Here is a 16,718-nt window from a genome sequence, read left to right as displayed (position 1 = left end):
CACTCACCACCTTACTCTTGTTCCTAATGACTAAACCTAAGGGTGAACCTTGTTCTGCAAGAAGACTGTTCCGGAGTGATCTCACTTCGATGTTAGTACACAAAGCACAGGCTCGCATAGGATCAATGTTTACCAAACATGAGCTAAAGAGGTTGTGTGGGTCAGCTTCTGCTAATGGACACAACACCAGTGGCATTGCAACACATAACACAATAATCAACACACACACACACACATTTTTATTCTGCAGTGAAAACAAAACGTGGAACACAGATAGCTATCGGAATGGGGCTTCCAATAATCCGAATTAACCTCGCCCGTTCACAAGGCAAAAAGCAAAGGGGGCTTCTTCAGAATGCATTTTGAATTTGTCGCTCATATGTTAGAGACGAGACCTGGTGGATTTGCCAATGCTTGTTCTATTATCTAAGCACCTTTGTAACAAGTTTCGCAATGATCAAATATGAAGAAAAAAATGGTTTTGTTTTCTGATATCAAATTAAAATAACGCACTCAAGTCTGATTAAATAATTGTGATGCTCTTTTCTGTAATTAAGGTCACTGTCCCCTTTTACTGATCCATTATATGGACTTAATATTCAGGGTCGCTGAAAGACAATATTTTCCACACTCTCCTTCTTAAGGTTACTTAGTTATTAGATAAACCTTGCTAAACATGTTTAACTCCTCAATGACAAACGTGATTTTTTTCTCCAAAATTCGTTCCGATAGAACCATCTTTTGCTTTTTTTGACTCGAGCAAAACGAAGCAGAGTTGGAGCTGTAGAAAGCATACGTTCGCTCACTCCTTCAGCTGTCCGATTCACCACGTCACGTTGCTGTAGCAGGGAAACCAATAAGTAAACGTCAACACAGCCTGAAAACTCTTAGCTGACTTAGAAATGAATCAAGCCCCAGGAATTGCGCCTACACCTAATAAACCCTGAATTTGCCACAGCAGGTTCAAAATTAGTAAGAAGCAGATTCTAACCGCAAGGCTCAGAGTCTAAGCATGCACATTAAATCCTAAACGTAAGCCAAAAAGCCTATGAATTGCAATCCACAATCATCTTTCAAGGAGCCACAAACAAACCCTTAATATAATCAAGGTTCGGAGTACGCTTTTTCATACTTCAAAAGTAACCGACTGCATGAAAAAGAACTTCAGCAGCATTGTAAGGAGGGCATCATGCACAAAAGGCCAGATTACAAGCCTACCAATGTGCGAGTCGCAAATTGCGTCATTTTGCGACTCGCATTTTGCGACTCAAAAATAGGAATGTACAACAGTGTCTCAGATACTGTTTGCGATTCCTAATGGGGTCGCAAATTACCTGCCTCATTAATATTCATGAGGCAGGTGCAATGTGCGGCCCCATTGGAAATGGCTAGCACTCCCAGGGATAGTGGCCAGCTGGGTTCAGCAGACCACCATGTTTTGTTTTTAAAGGAAAACGGGATGCATTAAAAAAAAAAACAATGACACATTGCTGTTTCATTTTTTAAGAGTAGGCAGAGATCCTTTGGACCACTGCCTATTCTTAAAAAATATTTAGATTGCCAGTCACAAAGGGAAAGGGGTACTGGGGACCCTTCCTGTTTGCGAGTGGCTTACCACCTACTTGAAGTAGGAGGTAAACTGCGAGTGTTTTGCGACCACAATTGCGGTCGCAAAACAATGGCATATACCATTGGGACTCGCTATTTGGAAGGGACGCCCTTGGCATGCCCTTTCCTAATAGTGAGTCGCAAACCCTATTTTGCGAGTCGGTAATAGGTTGCCATCTCGCAAAATAGGTTTTGTACATAGGTCTGGCAACACAAATTGCCACACATTCTGCCAAACTCCTTGCGTGACGGATGCTTCCATTGTGCAAGTATAATAGTGTAACAAGGGAACCCAAACAGTTGGCTGAGGACCATGGGGAGTTATGCTTTAGAAAACAAAGGTCCTAAGCTTATCAGAATACGAAAAGTCAATAAAATATAGGCCATAATAGGAAGCTATATTCATCCTCTGTCCAGCCGGACAGGGTATTTATTTTGACCAAATTCAAAAAGGATATGTGAATAGTAAAAGGCACAGTCCTGTACCTTACTCTAGAAAGACAAACAACACATGGAAAAAGGGTTTGCACAGGCAAGGAAGAGCAATACTGGCCACTTTTACAACAATGTTAAATTAAAGCTTTTCCAGTTAGCACTACAGCACAACAAGGTTCAGCACAATGGCTAGGTTGCGGGAGTACTTGGTGTAGTCGACGTTTCGATCCCTTTACGCTCTAATTACATGGGATCATCTTCAGGACAACATTAGAAAACATTTGCCTGTTTGTATTTACAATATGACCGCTCTTAGTTAATTGATTCTAAAGTGCTCCGCTGCTCCTAGTGGGAGCGAGGATGGTGTCAGTGCGGCAGCTTGCCGACACAGTTCACAGGTTTGGGCTTTTCTGCAATTAGGCAGTCAGAGATTGGATGCAGGGTTGAGTTGATAATGAAGCAGCATCGGCGTGGCGGGTTAGCCACAATTCCGATGGGGTTCCGGCGATATATTGGAACGGGGTCCTATGTCCACATTGTATGTCCGCTGCAAGCGGTATCATCCGAGGGCCTGTTTAATGAAGGCTCAGAGCTAAGGTTGCTGCGTGGTGATTTTGGGGTTCGGTGGGGACGACGGAGCGATGTCCAGTCCATCCGCTGCTGGGATAGCAGTTCTATCCCAGCAGCGGACGGACTGGACATCGCCGATGCTGCTTCATTATCAACTCAACCCTGCATCCAAGCTCTGACTGCCTAATTGCAGCAAAGCCCAAACCCGTGAACAGTGTTGGCAAGCTGCCGCACTGACACCATCCTCGCTCCCACTAGGAGCAGCGGAGCACTTTAGAATCAATTAACTAAGAGCGGTCATATTGTAAATACAAACAGGCAAATGTTTTCTAATGTTGTCCTGAAGATGATCCCATGTAATTAGAGCGTAAAGGGATCGAAACGTCGACTACACCTAGTACTCCCGCAACCTAGCCATTGTGCTGAACCTTGTTGTGCTGTAGTGCTAACTGGAAAAGCTTTAATTTAACATTGTTGTAAAAGTGGCCAGTATTGCTCTTCCTTGCCTGTGCAAACCCTTTTTCCATGTGTTGTTTGTCTTTCTAGAGTAAGGTACAGGACTGTGCCTTTTACTATTCACATATCCTTTTTGAATTTGGTCAAAATAAATACCCTGCCCGGCTGGACAGAGGATGAATATAGCTTCCTATTATGGCCTATATTTTATTGACTTTTCGTATTCTGATAAGCTTAGGACCTTTGTTTTCTAATCCATTGTGCAAGTGGCATGCACGTGTAAATTTGACCAACAACAGGGTCCCTCTTTCAGGAACACACACAGAGCACTCACGGGTTTAACACTCCTTTATTCACCCAGCATGATGCATTTCTTCTCAATTGACTTTCTCAAATGCTTTACGGTGAGCAAGGAGGTCTGGATTCACAATGTATTTAAAAGCCTCATTAGGCTCCTCCTGCACAGTATTCAGGAAGAAAGGACTGCACACACAACACAGTCCCTCCTCATTTACATAGCCGCCATCTTTGAGAGTATGTAACTTGTTATTTGCATTCTCTTATAGTATATTATTCAAGATGATCACACTTTAAGTAAATCTCCATTCAGTGATGGGAAGTCCATTCCTCGCAGATTGCACTGTGAGACTGTACATTTAATTTAGGAGCTTCAATGTTCATGTCACCAACCCAATCATCAGCCGCTTTCATGCCATCTCAGTAAACTGGGCCTGAGAGCATCGATTATAGTAATCTCCGCTCTTACCAGTAGTCACGTTCCAACTGAATGCTGGTAGGTACTTGGTTCACATGGCCGTGGCGGATCCGGCAGAGCAATTTAAAAGGTTCCAACAAATTGCCACACATTCTGCCAAACTCCTTGCGTGATGGGTGCCTCCTTCGTGCAAGTGGCATGCATGCGTAAAATCGACCAACAACAGGGTCCCTCGTTCAGGAACCCACACGGAGCACTGACGGGTTTTACAGTCCTTTATTCAGCCAGCATGACCCGTTTCGTCTCCATTGACTTTCTCATATAAATGGGAATTTGGTATAAAAGGAAAAAGTGATGAGGGACTAGTGACATGTACCATGATAAAGACCAGTTCGGTTGAAACGCGTAGGTGGAGTAAGGATGTCTCAATAAACAAATAAGAAAACGACCCTTTGGCAAGTGCTGTGTGATATCTTTGGTGGATAATATATTTCTATATTCACCTTAATGCACACTTCCCTCCAGTATCCAGTGCATCTTGAGGGCGAGCTGAAGAACAGTACCACCAACTCCTGTATAATGAGGTAACTCGTGTTTTGTTTTTCGAAGTTTCAAATGGCCTCCATTACTCACAGGGACATCACAAGAGTGCATACAACCAGAAAAGATGACCTAAGCGTTTCGGCTTGTGCCTTCTACTGGGTTATAGAGTGTTGTACTGAGTGTCAATTTAGAGGGAAAACACTCCCTTTTACCACCACCAATTAAAAAATAGGTATCACTTTTAAAGGGGACACAACCACAAATTAGGTTAGTAGAATGAAGTACTGCTGTACCAACCACATTTCACAATAGATGTGATTAAGCAGCATAGAGAATACAATTCATTGTAGAGTGCACTTAGTCAGGGACTTGTTTGTAACTAATCTAGTTTGAAATAAAGGCTTATCTGTATTTTCATCTGAAAGATGGAGTATGCTACTGGCATGACAAATTATCTCTGGGAAAAACATATGTATATATGTGTACATATAATATTGTACATGCCGCTGGGATGGAGGTACTGCTTCATTTGCTATTTACAGTGACATTCCTTGGGGATAAAGTAACCACCTCCATACCAAAAAGATAAATATATAAATAGATAAATATATAAATGTGTAAATATTTTTGCAAGTAAAAGTACTCATCTCAGCCTCCACATTATATATAATTGTTTTTAACACTGATAATATTATCATACCATATGTTGATTGACACTTTACCCTAGATACACATCATATACACATTTAGCACAAAATAAACTCTTACTAATATATATGCAACAACCGTACATTTGCAACACCCTAATGGTGTATTCCTACATTGATCACCTATTCCCATACACATCAAAACATTATAATCAAAATAACTGGTTACTTCGAGCTCATGAAAAGATATGTGTAGTTAATATTTACCATATCTTCCCCAATTAACAAAATGCAATGTGCATGTATTGATCACTAAATTCAGAGATACCTCCCAATTTGATAATCCTCCTCTTATTTTAGTTCACTCTATAAAGAAGAGGTCCATTTTATAGTGCAAATTACTGCTCATGAAGTGACGCATGTTGGCATTAAACGTTCTGAAAATAGTGCAAAGTGCAATATTCTAAAAATTGCTCTAACCCGCTAAAAAGAAACACTAACTCTAGGTTCCAATTTCCATTGAAGTGCATTGTGCATGACTTCCAAGAAGAACACTTGCCCCTGGTTCAATGTTTTTGCTAAAATATTATCTTGGAATCTTTGTAAATAAGTTGATCAATGCGATTTCCTCAAAACTAATCAAAGTGCAAAGTGCAACAGTACTCCCTTGTTTAAAAAGTGACATGGGCAATCTTAGTATATCAATGGACAAGTATTGGCTGTGATCAACCATTATTTCAAAAACAAGACCATAGCATTGCAATTGATTAAAGCACTGAAATATCATGGATCTGTTCAGGAAGTAACAGCCACATTTATCATACGGTTATGATCTGGTAAAAACAGCTTTCAAATACCATAGTCTTACAGAAAGGTGTATAGTTCTGCATCCGTATTCAGGCCCCAAGGAATTTCTGTGCCCAAATTCACAATCCATCGCGATTCGACACGCCTTATGGCTAATTCTCTATCCCCTCTCCTGATCTTTATTGGGATGTGCTCAATGCGGGAATAGAATAGGTGGTTTGTATAAAAAATGCCAAATGCAAACTCCCAACGAAACGTTGTCCGCATCTATACTCCAGCAGATATCCCACATGTGTGGTCTTGCCTGTGATCCTCTCTTTAATGGACTTCTTAAAAACTTGTATGGTTGTTATTTCCACCGTATTCCACTCATAGTTGCAGGCTTTGCACTTATGGCATTTGACTTATAAGATAGCCAGGTACTTCTTTTTTTTTCCATTTTTGTTGGTAAAGTAACTTTGTGTTAACAGATTGCCCAATGACGGTTCCTTTCTGTAAGTGATGTTCGCATGCTGTGCAATAACTGGTTTGAGATCTTGGTTCTTTTTTAAAATATTCCAGTGTTTGTTTATTGCCTATTTTACTCTGATATTGGAGCTATTAAAATCCGTAATAAACCTTGTTGTTTCAACAGTGGATTCAGTTGATGTCTCAGTGCTTTTGGGTAGTAATAGATCCTCCCTCTTCATGTTTGTGGCCCTCAGTCGTGCATTTTCCAAAACTATAATTGGATATCCTCTACGCAAAAAATGGTCAAACATTAGGTCTACTTGTTTACCAATCCCCCAGGTCTCGCCAGCGCTCCGCAAGGACCTAGACAGGAAATTAACGCAGACCGAGATTAAGGCAGCGATGGGGACGCTTGCCAGGAACAAGGCCCCAGGCATGGACAGCTTCCCCCTCGAGTATTACCAGACGTTCGTAGCTCACCTCGCCCCGCGTCTAACGACTATGTTCGAAGACGCACTCAAGACGGGAATCCTCCCACGCTCCCTCAGAGAATCATTAATAGTGTCGTTCCTAAAACCACACAGGGACCCCCAACTCCCATCGTCCTACAGGCCGATCACATTACTTAACTCAGACTGTAAAATCCTGGGTAAACTGTTAGCGACGAGGTATGCCCAAGTCGTACCCCAACTGGTCCACCCCGACCAAAACGGATTCGTACCAAACCGCAACACATCCCAAAATCTCCGTAGACTCTTCCACGTCCAAGACATGACCCGTGCCCAGTTCCCGAATGCAGCTTGCCTCATACTAGACCTCGAGAAGGCATTTGACACCCTCCTATGGCCATACTTGTTCGCAGTCATCGCCAAGAACAACTTTGGCTCCCGCCTCATCGCTTACACTAAGCTCCTGTACACACAACTTAAGTCCAGGGTCCGGATCGGCACTTATATCTCCCCGGAATTCACCGTAAGCAGAGGAACTAGACAAGGATGCCCGTTGTCACCCCTCTTGTTTGCCTTGGCGGTTGAACCTCTGGCGATACGCCTGAGACGAGAGGGTGAAGACTGGGGTATCCCCCTAGCGCATATGTGGCACTGCGTATCTCTATACGCAGATGACCTCCTGATCTATGTTAGGGATGCCACGAGCGACCTGACGAGCATCTGGAGAACGCTAGAGGAGTTTGCGACAGAGTCAGGCCTAAGGGTCAACTGGGGGAAATCATCCATATACCCGTTGAGCCCCCATATGGCCCCCTTCGAAATGCGAATGGGTACTCAATCACTCGCCTGGAACGCCGACGCCCCCGATACCTGGGAGTACGGTTGTACCACACCCCGGAGGACTTATACACAGGGAATCATCGTAGGACACTAGCTGGTCTTCGATCGGCGGTCAACTTCTGGAAGACACTCCCACTGGCGCCCATAGGCCGAGTGGCACTGGCAAAAATTATCATGCTCCCCCGCCTGCTATATAGCTTCGCGAATCTCCCAGTGATCCCACCTCGATCATTCTTCGGGGAACTGAATACTCTTCTGATAGACCTGATATGGGGAGGGGGTCGAAAACGGGTGGCGCTCACCACACTATACCTGCCTACCACGGAGGGAGGACTGGGAGCGCCGGCCTTTGAGGCATACTTTCTAGCGGCCCAGCTCCAGTGGCTGTCCTACTGGACGGCGGGACGCCACACAGGAGAGACCATCACAACTACTGGTCCTCTCTCGCAGGCCGCGATCGTCAGACTCTTGTTGCCGGGCTCTAAACCCATGCGGACTCGTCCCCTGCAAGTGTCCATAGCCCGAACGTGCATGATGCGGATACACCGCATGTCCAAAACACAACCACCGTATTCGCCTTTGCTGCCATTGGTGGGTTTCCCTCGCAGGGAATCGTATTATTCCCCGGGCACGCTTCGGGTTTGGACGGAGCTGGCGGTCACGGAGATCGGTTCTCTGTTCGACGACGGGCAGTTGCAGACGTTTGAGCAGCTGATGGGCCGTTACGACCTACCCCCTGGTCAGTTTTTGCTCCATAGGCAATTACTGGATAGCAGCGGTACGCACTGGAACCTAGGGGCCGGCGAACCAGCGACGCATCCAGTGATTCACACGATCCTGCACATGGGGGGTGGGGAGACACTTAGTAACATGGCTCTACAGGGCGGTGCGCTCGTTAATCCTCCCATCCCTCCAGTCTCTACGCCAGAAGTGGGAGACAGACTTCGGCAGAGTGGTCCATGACGGGGAATGGAGGTCAGCCCTGGAATATCCCAAAAAAGTCTCCAGGAACGCAAGGTTCCGCAACATACAGTTCAACGTCCTCCACAGGGCTTATCTTACTCCGGGCCGCCTCCAACGATTCTTCCCGGACACTCACTTTGAATGTCCCCGATGTCGAACCCCGGGTGCAGACTTCAGGCACATGTTTTGGGATTGCCCCACTCTCCGCCAGTACTGGGACACAATCCACCGAACCTTAGAAGAGACCACGACCATTGCCACCATGAATACATGGGAGGCATGCGCACTCGGAATTTTCCGCAAACGGAAAACTGAGAAAACGCAATGCTGATTCCTATCACTAGCAATCCTCTTAGCGAAACGCGGTATCGCCATGCACTGGAGAGCCCCTGCGGGTCCACCGGAGGCGGCATGGGTCGGTGCGGTACTTAAATGGGGAAAGGCGGAGGAAGAGATACAACAGGAGGAGGAGGTACGGGGACATCGCAAACATCCCATATCCCAGGAGTGGGCCCAACTACTATACACCTTCACACAGACGACACGCCCTCAGGAGTCCCCTACAGCTACAAAATCCCAGGTACGACCGACGACACCGACCCCCATGCTTCCATAACCATATCATGGAGTCTACACACCAGTTGTGAGTGACCACAAGCGACGACCCTCCGACACCCAGACACAAATTACCGACGCTTGCTATAGGCCTCTACCTAACGACCTGAAACTATACACACTGTGCTAGGACGCAGTGACCTAGAAACCCCCCCCCTCCCGTCCTCCCCTCACTCCCACCCCTCCCCCAAGTTAATCAGTTCACCCCCATAGTTCCTGGGAAAGAAGACAAGCTTGAACTAGACAGAATGATACTCGTACATATTACTCGCTGATTGACTTCACGCATAGAGGCACCACGATGCCACATGTTATCACGTATCACACCCACATTCCTGATGCCTATAGCACCACCCCCACAGTACCTGACATGACATGTGCTCACCCCCCCACGGGTGCAGTCGACAGTCTAGCACGTTCAGGACGGTCCCGCTCATGGAGGATACAGGCGCTATGGTGGGAAGTCACGTGATACGTGCCACTAAGGCACACGGATACGGTCGATAGATTGACAATGACCCTGAACAGTGAAATGCCTAACAGAACCCACATCTCCAATTGTATCTCTATGACTTCAATTCATGTAATGTTCGTTTAACCTTGATTGAACACTGTCGTATTATTCATGTACATGCAACCTAAAACCCAATAAAGAAATAAAAAAAAAAAAAAAAAAAAAAAAAACCATTAGGTTTACTTGTCTCATGTACTCCCCATCCTCAGAGCAATTCCTGCGAGCCCGCAGGAGCTCTCCATACGGGATGCTCCATTTTAGGGCTTTTGGGTGTGCACTGGTTACTGATAGAATGCTGTTGCAGGATGTGGTCTTTTGGAAGAGGGTTGTGCATATTCGTTCATTCTCAATATAGATCCGTATATCAAGATAATCTACAGAGGTCCTGCTGTATGTATGCGTAAACCGTAGATTGAGAGAATTATTGTTGAGCGATAATAGAAGATCCTTCAAATCTCTTCTTCTACCTCCCATATGAGGAAGAGATAATCAATATAATGGACCCATAGCACCACCCTCTCCAAGTTGATGTTATTACTTTCTGACCAACAACATTCTGCCTCCCAAAAGCCCATGGTCAAGTTCGCATAGGTTGGAGCGAATTATGTCCCCATGGCAGTCCCTTGATTCTGCCTGTAAAACTTGGCATCAAAAATAAAAACATTGCTCGTAAGACAGAAGGACATCATTTTGAGAAGCATTTTCCTGTGGCTCAATAAATTGAGGGACCTTGATCCTAAAAAATGCTTGCATGTTTTGAGACCATCCTCATGAATAATTGGTTTCCATGGGGTGTTATTGATCCAGGTCAGAAAATCCATGGAGTTACTGATTTACAATGGTAGATTTGCAACATAGGGGAAGATAAAAATGTCTATGAACCTTGAGGTGTTTTCAAGAAGAGATCCACACGAGCTAACACCTGGGCTGCCAGGAGGATTTTCAAGACTCTCATGCACCTTATGCAGTACATAGAGTGTTGATATATATATATATATATATATATATATATATATATATATATATGAAGCAGCAGAATTCAGGTATGCCCAAAAGAATTCAGAAGAGCCCGTACTCCTTTTAGGTATTTATTTTGGCACAGCAAGCGAACAAGGACAACGCGTTTCGAACAACCCTATGTATATATGTCTATATATATTAGGAGGAAACTCAGCAGGCAGAGGCTCAGCAAAGAGAGGCCAGGGGAAAGAAATGGAAATAGATTCACCTCCTGGAAACACAGTTGCTGAGGGTCGGTTGCATAATGATTCGGATGATAATACAGTGATTAATCTGTCAGAGACCACCCTCACGAAGGCTGACGAAATCAACATATCGTCCACTCGGCCCTGTCATCCAAATGTACAAATCCCAGGCACGAGGGGCAGTCACATATGGGGGCGAACTGTGGGGTCACACTTCTGCCAAAAACCTAATAAGTACAGAAAACAAATTCATCAGGCAGCTGGTAGCTCTCCCACCAAGTACTCCATTACTCCCCCTGAGATTAGACTTGGGAATTAGGTCAATTGCAGAAGAACTGGGAGTAAAACCATTAACTTTCTGGCGACGTTTATGGAGCAGTCAAGAACTTATCAACTACAGGACGGAGCTCCAGGAGTTTTTGACTTTACCAAAAGCCTCCGACATCCCATGGCTTAGATATATAAAAAGTTCCTCTGAGAGCCTGGACCTACCAGAACTCTGGACTGATCCGGCAAACGCAAGTACTAGGATCCCACGCAAAGTATTGTCAAAAGTTTACTATGATCGAAAGCTGGCCAATATAATGGACAGCACGCGTGAGGGATCGCTAACGAACGTATTCATTCAAAGTAAAGACTTTTACTTACTGGAATGTGTTCTGGATGGTATGACCCCCGTGCTTACCGGAAAGCTATTTCTGCAATGGAGATATGGTACACTCCCTCTTAGATCATTCACTAGTTCCTGGTCTTCCCCCGCGACTACTGAGCACTGCCCGGCATGTGCGCACTCCAAAGAAAACGATCTACATGTGGTTCTCTTTTGTAAAGCTTACCAAGGAATCAGGAAACATTGGCTAGTCCCCCTTCTTAAAAATCTGGGCCTTAGACAGTTCCTCCCTGCGTACAGAATCCTAAAAACGTATGTGTCACCACCAATCGTGTTCGCAGTGGCAAAGTATCTAACAGCAATATGGTTCATTCATAATCGCCTGTTGAAGGCGGAGCTGGTTTTTTAAATAACCCAACCCCACTATTGATTTTAAGCTTATTTTGATGATGAATTGACTAACGTCCAGTAGTCTAATTTTATAATCAATGTTTTATTGACTTGTTCACATGATTTTATTGTTTGTATATCTTTTATGATCTAAAAAGATCGAAATAAAGATCGAAATTGGAATATATATATATATATATATATATATATATATATATTTTTGTAAACAAAAGGCAAGGACGCGGCACTCCTCTTGAACACGATAGTTTATTTTTAGGTCTCTTTGCAAAAACTCCTACGCGTTTCGAACTAACGTTCTTGGTCACGGCAGTGTTCTACAAGAGTCCCTTTTCACTTTCCACCATTTATACTATTCACTCAGTTTTACAAGAATGAGGAATTATGGGCCTTGTAGTTTATACATTTGAACGTATGTTTTTCAAGATCAAACAAACAAAACATTCATGTTGGGATTCACGTGTGGGTGACATTCCTTATAAGAAATGTTCTAACATAAATTTTATAACAATAAAATTATATGCTAACTATTAAATTAAATTCGCAATTATAGTCCATGTTGTGCTTTCACAATAAACACTTTTCATCATGGACCTATTGATATAACGTTTACGTTATACTACGTTCATGGCTGAGTGCCCCATGTCCCACACATTTCCCTTGATTCTGCGTTTTGGCCCGTATTGTGTTCCTTCACACAGGATTGTACATAAGGTCAATGATCAGTGTTTTTCAGAGGTGTACATGCATCTCCTCGTCTGCGTTCAACCCTCTTGGCTGTCTTGTTTTGAACTTAATTATAAGTTTAGACTCCAAACGTCTCAATTTCAGAAGTCTGTCTCCCCCTCTTTCCTGGGTGGGGATCGATGCTAAACCCAAGTATCTTATATCTTCCCAGGTTTTGTCCGTGTGTGTTTTCAGGTGTTTTGCCATGGCATAGTTGTTGTCACTGTTTTGTATTGCCCGAATGTGTTCTAAAATTCTCTTCTTGAGAGGACATTTGGTACTCCCAATGTATTCTTTCCCACATTGGCACCTGAGCATGTATACAACAAAGGAGGACTCACACGTTATTTTTGTTCTGATTATGAAGTCTTTGCCTGAGGGGTCTGTGATGGATGTTGCATTTTGACCTATTCTACATGCTTTGCATGTTTTGCATTTGGTAAATCCAATGTTTCTTTTCTGTAGCCAGTCTTTTTGTTTCGTCAGTGAGAAATGGCTGTTTACCAAATGGTCCGTGAGATTTGGCGCTCTCCGATATGTTATTAGAGGGCCAGTTCCAATGTCATTTCCAATGTCCGGATCCTTCATTAAGATATGCCAATATTTTGCCAATATTTTTCGGATTTTATAACTTTCTTTGTTATATGTTGCAATCATTCTCGGTTTTTCTTCATGCTCTGTTGTTTGTTTGTTTTCTTCAGGTTGTTCAATTTCTTCTGACTCTTTGGGTTTTTCCAGATTTAGTGTTTCCAATCTTGTTTTATATTTCGCTTTTTCTTCCCCAGTGGTTACATCTCTGTGTTTATAACCCCTTTCAAGACATCTTTTTCTCGTATCATCAAATTTTATTTATTTATTTCCAACTCCTCTTCTGTTGAGCAATTTCTTCTCATCCGGAGAAACTCCCCGTAGGGTATGCTTTTAACCAATTTTTGGGGATGGAAACTTAAACCATGCAGGATGCTGTTTGTTGCCGTTTTCTTTCTGTGGGTAGTTGTCTCAATTTTGTTGTTCTGTACAAAAACTTTAATGTCCAGGAACTCAATTTCTTTCTGGCTTATGTTATACGTAAACTTTAAGCCAACATCGTTTTCATTTAGTACATCAAAGAAGGTTTTGAACTCCGATGTGCTTCCCTTCCACAAAAGAAACAGGTCATCTATGAACCTCACCCAAAGTGCTACTTTGGCCATATGTTGGTCGTTTTCTTCTCTCCAAGCTATGCTCCTCTCCCACCACCCTGTTTGTTTGATCTTGAAAAACATACGTTCAAATGTATAAACTACAAGGCCCATAATTCCTCATTCTTGTAAAACTGAGTGAATAGTATAAATGGTGGAAAGTGAAAAGGGACTCTTGTAGAACACTGCCGTGACCAAGAACGTTAGTTCGAAACGCGTAGGAGTTTTTGCAAAGAGACCTAAAAATAAACTATCGTGTTCAAGAGGAGTGCCGCGTCCTTGCCTTTTGTTTACAAAATTACTTGGGAGACACGTTCCCGGTCTCCAAACGCGTGCACCAACCAATGGAGTTCCCTCTGCTACGGGGACATTTGTGAGGAATATATATATATATATATATATATATATATGAAGCAGCAGAATTCAGGTAAGCCCAAAAGAATTCAGACGAGCCCGTACTCCTTTTAAGTATTTATTTTGGCACAGCAAGCGAACGAGGACAACGCGTTTCGAACAACCCTATGTATATATGTCTATATATGTTAGGAGGAAACTCAGCAGGCAGAGGCTCAGCAAAGAGAGGCAGGGGAAAGAAATGGAAATAGATTCACCTCCTGGAAACACAGTTGCTGAGGATCGGTTACATAATGATTTGAATTTAAATACAGTGATTAATCTGTCAGAGACCACCCTCACGAAGGCTGAACTGCAACTTCTTTCCCTGGGTCTCTCGTATTGCCCCAAGAACTCATTTAGCTACGTCCAAACTCGGATAGACGTTTTTAAGTTTATCCGGAAACTCAAGCTTAAGAAACACTTTAAACTGTCTAACGCTCAAGTGCGGGCATCTGAGATTATTGATAGTTCTCAACCATCCAATGTTTTCCAGGTATCAGATGTTAAAGCTTTAAGAGTGGCCCAGGAATTGGCTCTAGATGAAGAGTTTGAAACAGGCACTACCCAGGATAATCTGTCAAATATGGGTATAACATTGACTCGACCATGTGCTACTGGATTTAAACCACCTTCAACCTTTTATCAAATGATGCCTAAAGACAACATTGATGCATTTTGCGATATTGTAGTGGAGGATCTTAAAGGACTTCAATGTACAATATCGTGAAGGACCAGACGAATCAGGTACATGGAAAAACAATACAGTAACCTGATTAAGAAACTGAGAAGTAATTCAAACCTGATCATTAACAAAGCTGATAAGGGGGGAAATACAGTCATCTGGCCCCGAACCCTTTACATGGAGGAAGCGGAACGTCATTTAAGTGATTCCGCCTGTTATAGAAAAGGTAGTTTCAATGACATCAAATGCCGAAAAGACACCATACATAAAGAATTGAACCAATGGAAGCATGAAGGGTTGTTAAGCAAGCAGGAGCATGCATTCTTGAAAAATGATTACTCGGTTACGCCCTTCTTTTATTTAATCCCCAAAATTCATAAGCAAATTACACCAGTACCCGGGCGTCCAATCATCTCGGCCCAGGGTAGCTTATTAGAATCCACTTCTAAATATGTGGATCACTTTTTACATGAACATGTAGAAGCCCTGTCTTCTTTCATCAAATACACTGGACATTTCCTCTCAAAAATTAATGGTATGGAGTGGGAAAGTGATTTTGTGCTTATAGCTTTGGACATCAGCTCACTTTATACCAGTATTTCGCATACAGATGGACTCAACGCCGTAAAATATTTTTGGGGGAAACGCAGTATTATGCATAGTCAGCACAGTATCATGTTGCTTAGAATGATAGAACTTTGTTTGAACAACAATTATTTTCTGTTTAACAGGGAAATATATCAGCAACTGAGAGGAGTGGCTATTGGGGCATGCTTCTCCCCCACCTATGCATGTTTACATGTAAGGTGGTGGGAGGAGCATGTCCTCAGAGGCTCACTTGCTGGCATATTCTCCTGCAACATAGTTCATTTTTGGCGTTTTTTTGACGACATCTGTATGATTTGGAGGGGCACACTAGATTCTGCTATGAGGTTTGTCGATAGAATCAATGACTATGAGCTTAATAAGCGATTCACTTCCGAAATCAGTACGAGTCAGATACAGTTTTTGGATGTAGAAATTTACATTTGCAATAACAAAGTGGAAACTCGGCTCCATAGAAAAACAACAGCGGGCAATGCGATTCTGCACGCTAGCAGTTCGCACCCGGGTCATCTCATCAGAAGCATCCCCTAAGGGGAATTTCTGAGGATGCGTAGGATCTGCAGTTCAGAATCTGATTTGGAGATATGCCAGAATGAGGCATTCAATAGATTCTGTGCGCGTGGGTATAATGTCTCATTGTTAAAGGAGGCAAAGGACAGGGCAAACAGATCTAGCAGGGAGGAATGTCTCATGGAAGGAAGCGCTAACATCGCTCGTAAAACAGAGCTTTATGACAAAATCAGCCTTATCACCACCTTCAGTGGGGAGGAAAGGAAGGTAAGGGGGATACTTAGGAAACACTGGCCGTTACTTAAGACTGACGTCAGTTTAGCTTCATTGTTACCAGATGAACCTTCTATTACTTTTAAAAGAGCACCCTCTATGAGGGATGCTCTAGTTAAATCTAGCCCTGAGGTAGTAGTAAAGAAGAACTGGTTATCGGACAAATGTGTTTTTTTAAGTGTATCTCATGCAGAGCATGCAAGTTTGGAATTAATACCCATGAATATTACTCTGCATTTGATCCTAAACCAATCCAGATGAAGGGACATTACACCTGTCGCACTAACTTCGTGGTTTATGTGCTCCAGTGCACTTGTGGGCTCAAGTACATTGGAAGCACTAAGCTACAAGCCTTCAATCATATCCTCCAGCATCTAAGAGCGATTGTTAATTCAGATGAAAGTTATCCAGTGGCGCGCCACTTTGAATTGGTCCCCAAAAGAAATTTGAATGATCTTAAGTACTTCATCATTGATGCAGTACCTAAAAACATCAGGGGTGTCAACCGA

This window comes from Lissotriton helveticus, chromosome 3_1, assembly GCF_964261635.1.
Source record: "Lissotriton helveticus chromosome 3_1, aLisHel1.1, whole genome shotgun sequence".
NCBI classification, from domain to species: Eukaryota; Metazoa; Chordata; class Amphibia; order Caudata; family Salamandridae; genus Lissotriton; species Lissotriton helveticus.
This window is presented reverse-complemented; position numbering follows the sequence as displayed.